Source organism: Lolium rigidum, chromosome 1 (assembly GCF_022539505.1).
Source record: "Lolium rigidum isolate FL_2022 chromosome 1, APGP_CSIRO_Lrig_0.1, whole genome shotgun sequence".
NCBI classification, from domain to species: Eukaryota; Viridiplantae; Streptophyta; class Magnoliopsida; order Poales; family Poaceae; genus Lolium; species Lolium rigidum.
This window is the reverse complement of record NC_061508.1, coordinates 4170821-4176167: the sequence shown is the minus strand read 5'-3', so window position 1 is coordinate 4176167 and position 5347 is coordinate 4170821.

The following is a 5347-nucleotide window of genomic DNA, read 5'->3' as shown; positions in this document are numbered from 1 at the left end:
AACAAGCTATAAAACATGAAAATGAAAAGGTAAGCTTGGATCCTTCTTAGTCACTCTAAGATGAAGATTTTTGGGAGGTTTTCGAAATTTCCATGTTTGAAACCCAAAACCACTTCTCTTCATGCTTGACTTCATATAAGACAGAGTTTAGGGTTAGTAGGACAGATATATACATGATTTTCTAGTTTGAATATGTCTAGACCTTGTTAATCAACTTGAATGCTTACTATATGACATAAGAATGCTATGTGCTTTGGTTTATCATTCTTTTGGTTTTTCCTAAATTTTTATGCCCATTTGAATCTTGGTCAAATCCTAGGTTTCACAAAGATTTAAACAAGTTTAAAATCTGAAAATTAAAAGGTAAGCATGGATCCTTCTTAGTCACTCTAAAATGAAGCTTTTGGGAGGTTTTTGAAATTTCCATGTTTGAAACCCAAAAACCACTTCTCTTCATGCTTGACTTCATAAGACAGAGTTTAGAGTGTTAGGGGTAGATACATGATTTGTCTAGTTTGAATATGTCTAGACCTTGTTTATCAACTTGAATTCTTACTATATGACATAAGAAGGCTATATATGTGCTTTGGTTTTTCATTTTTTCTGGTTTTTTTGAATATTATGCCCATTTGAAGATTTTGGGAGGTTCTTGAAATTTTCATGTTTGAAACCAATACGACTTCTCTTCAGGCTAGACTTCATAAGATCGATCGAGTTTATGGTTAGGGGCCGGTAGATACATGATTTGTCTGGTTTGAACATGTCTAAACCTTGTTTATCAACTTGAAAGCTTACTATATATATGACATACGAAGACTATGTGCTTTTGTTTTTCATTCTTCTATTTTATTTTATTTTATGCCCATTTGAATCTTGGTCAAATCCTATGTTTGACCTGGATTTAAACAAGTATATAATATGAAAACGAAAAGGTAAGCATGGATCCTTCTTAGTCACTCTAAAATGAAGCGGCTTTTGGGATGTTCTTGAAATTTTCATGTTTGAAACCCAAACCACTTCTCTTCATGATTGACTTCATATATAAGACAGAGTTTAAGGTTAGGGACAGATATATACATGATTTTCTAGTTTGAATATGTCTAGACCTTGTTAATCAACTTGAATGCTTACTGTATGACATAAGAATGCTATGTGCTTTGGTTTATCAATCTTTTGGTTTTTTCCTGAATTTTTATGCCCATTTGAATCTTGGTCAAATCCTAGGTTTCACAAAGATTTAAACAAGTTTAAAATCTGAAAATTAAAAGGTAAGCATGGATCCTTCTTAGTCACTCTAAAATGAAGCTTTTGGGAGGTTTTTGAAATTTCCATGTTTGAAACCCAAAACCACTTCTCTTCATGCTTAATTGACTTCATAAGACAGAGTTTAGAGTGTTAGGGGTAGATACATGATTTGTCTAGTTTGAATATGTCTAGACCTTGTTTATCAACTTGAATTCTTACTATATGACATAAGAAGGCTATGTGCTTTGGTTTTTCATTTTTCTGTTTTTTTTGAATTTTATGCATGCCCATTTGAATCTTGGTCAAATACTAGCTAGGTTTGACCAAGATTTAAACAAGTTTAAAACATGAAAATGAAAAGGTAAGCCTCGATCCTTCTTAGTCACTCTAAAATGAAGCTTTTGGGAGGTTTTTGAAATTTGCATGTTTGAAACCCAAAACCACTTCTCTTCATGCCTTACTTCATAAGACGGAGTTTAGGGTCGTTAGGGAGTAGATACATGATTTGCCTGGTTTGAATATGTCTAGACCTTGTTTATCATCTTGAATGCTTACTATATGACAGAAGAAGACTATGTGCATTGGTATTTCATTTTTTTTTGAATTTTCATGCCCATTTCAATCTTGGTGAAATCCTAGGTTTGAGCAAGATTTAAACAAATTTAACACGTGAAAACGAATAAGCATGGATCCTTCTTAGTCACTCCAAAATGTACCAATTGATAGATGTGTTAACTTTGCTTCATGGAAAAAATAATGTCATGTAAATGAGTTAACTTGGATTTCCTGCCGTTGAATCCATAGGAAACTTTGTTCTAATGCACTATAATAATCAACCGAGTTTTTACACCAACATTGCCAACAGGTCTGTCACTTACGTGTGGTGCCCATGCGTGAGGTCCCACACTTCAGTGAGCACAAGTCAAGTGCAGTAGGTACGCAAACTCCAAGCCATCTTCTTTGTCAAGAGAAGACGCATCAGGATGCGTTTTGGAAGTCTGTGGGTCCTTCTGGATCCTTCGGTTGTCCCTCTCACAAAAAAAAAACAAATCTCTCTCATTCTCGGCCTCGCTCGACTCGCTCGCTCGCTCGCTCGCACCTCCTGCTCACTGACAAACCCTGCACAAAAGTCAACATCATCACCCGAAAAAGGGGAGACACCATAATGCTCTCCCTTCTTCTCTCCTTCCGAGTGATCCCTCTTCCTCCGAGTTTCACTCGACGGGCAAACACACATGTGCTGCATAGTAATAATAATAAAAAGGTAGAAAAATCAACCTACGAATCTATAATTAAATACGTTAAACTAGGGTTTTGCCCGAGTACTACAGATCAAGTTCATAAAAAATCCAACTACGGGGTTCGAACAACCCCATTTCTAATCCAAGATTTTTTCGACCTCATCCAAATGGCCTCAAACTATAGGGTTAATTAGCATCTAGTGCAGTATGTGTGAACATGTATGCACTATGTGTGCTATAACTTGTATGTCTTTCAAATTTGAACCAAATTTGAAATATATGAAATGGGGCTTTTGGCTTAAACGTTTGAAACCCAAAACGACTTCTCTTCATGCTAGGCATCATAAGACCGAGTTTAGGGTTAGGGGGTAGATACAGGATTTGTCTGTTTTGAATATGTCTATACCTTGTTTATCTACTTGAATATGCTTACTATAGATATATATGACGTAAGAAGACTATGTGCTTTGGTTTTTATTTTTTTATTTTTCCAGAATTTTTATGCCCATTTGAATCTTGGTCAAATCCTAGGCTTGACCAATATTTAAACAAGCTTAAAACATGAAAATGAAAAGGTAAGCTTGGATCCTTCTTTGTCACTCTAAGATGAAGTTTTTGGGAGGTTTTCAAAATTTCCATGTCCGAAACCCAAAAACACTTCTCTTCATGCTTGACTTCATAAGACAAAGCTAGTTTAGGGCTTTAGGGGTAGATACATGATTTGTCTAGTTTGAATATGTCTAGACCTTGTTTATCAACTTCAATTCTTACTATATGACATAAGAAGACTATATGTGCTAGCTTTGGTTTTTGATTTTTTGATTTTTTTGAATGTTTATGCCCATTTGAATCTTGGTCAAATCCTAGGTTTGACCAAGATTTAAACAAGTCTATAACATGAAAATGAAAAGGTAAGCCTGGATCCTTCCTAGCTAGTCATTCTAAAATGAAGCTTTTGGGGGGTTCTTGAAATCTCAATGTTTGAAACCCAAAAACCACTTCTCTTCATGGTTGACTTCATAAGACATGCAGAGTTTAGGGTTAGGGGGTAGATACATGATTTGTCGGGTTTGAATATGTCTAGACATGCTTGTTTATCAACTTGAATGCTTACTATATGACATAAGAAGGATATATATGTGCTTTGGTTTTTCATTTTTCTAGTTTTTTGAATGTTATATGCCCATTTGAAGATTTTGGGTGGTTCTTGAAATTTTCATGTTTGAAACCAATACGACTTCTCTTCATGCTAGACTTCATAAGATCGACCGAGTTTATGGTTAGGGGCTAGATACATGATTTGTCTGGTTTGAACATGTCTAAACCTTGTTTACCAACTTGCAAGGCTTACTATATGACATAAGAAGACTATGTGCTTTTGTTTTTCATTCTTCTATTTTTTTTATTTTATGCCCATTTGAATCTTGGTCAAATCCTATGTTTGACCTGGATTTAAACAAGTATAAAATATGAAAACGAAAAGGTAAGCCTGGATCCTTCTTAGTCACTCTAAAATGAAGCGACTTTTGGGATGTTCTTGAAATTTTCATGTTTGAAACCCAAAACCACTTCTCTTCATGATTGCTTCATATATAAGACAGAGTTTAGGGTTAGGGGCAGATATATACATGATTTTCTAGTTTGAATATGTCTAGACCTTATTTATCAACTTGAATGCTTACTATATGACATAAGAATGCTATGTGCTTTGGTTTATCATTCTTTTGGTTTTTTCCTGAATTTTTATGCCCATTTGAATCTTGGTCAAATCCTAGGTTTCACAAAGATTTAAACAAGTTTAAAATCTGAAAATTAAAAGGTAAGCATGGATCCTTCTTAGTCACTCTAAAATGAAGCTTTTGGGAGGTTTTTGAAATTTCCATGTTTGAAACCCAAAAACCACTTCTCTTCATGCTTGACTTCATAAGACAGAGTTTAGAGTGTTAGGGGTAGATACATGATTTGTCTAGTTTGAATATGTCTAGACCTTGTTTATCAACTTGAATTCTTACTATATGACATAAGAAGGCTATGTGCTTTGGTTTTTCATTTTTCTGGTTTTTTTGAATATTATGCCCATTTGAAGATTTTGGGAGGTTCTTGAAATTTTCATGTTTGAAACCAATACGACTTCTCTTCATGCTAGACTTCATAAGATCGATCGAGTTTATGGTTAGGGGGTAGATACATGATTTGTCTGGTTTGAACATGTCTAAACCTTGTTTATCAACTTGAAAGCTTACTATATGACATACGAAGACTATGTGCTTTTGTTTTTCATTCTTCTATTTTATTTTATTTTATGCCCATTTGAATCTTGGTCAAATCCTATGTTTGACCTGGATTTAAACAAGTATATAATATGAAAACGAAAAGGTAAGCATGGATCCTTCTTAGTCACTCTAAAATGAAGCGGCTTTTGGGATGTTCTTGAAATTTTCATGTTTGAAACCCAAACCACTTCTCTTCATGATTGACTTCATATATAAGACAGAGTTTAAGGTTAGGGACAGATATATACATGATTTTCTAGTTTGAATATGTCTAGACCTTGTTAATCAACTTGAATGCTTACTGTATGACATAAGAATGCTATGTGCTTTGGTTTATCAATCTTTTGGTTTTTTCCTGAATTTTTATGCCCATTTGAATCTTGGTCAAATCCTAGGTTTCACAAAGATTTAAACAAGTTTAAAATCTGAAAATTAAAAGGTAAGCATGGATCCTTCTTAGTCACTCTAAAATGAAGCTTTTGGGAGGTTTTTGAAATTTCCATGTTTGAAACCCAAAACCACTTCTCTTCATGCTTAATTGACTTCATAAGACAGAGTTTAGAGTGTTAGGGGTAGATACATGATTTG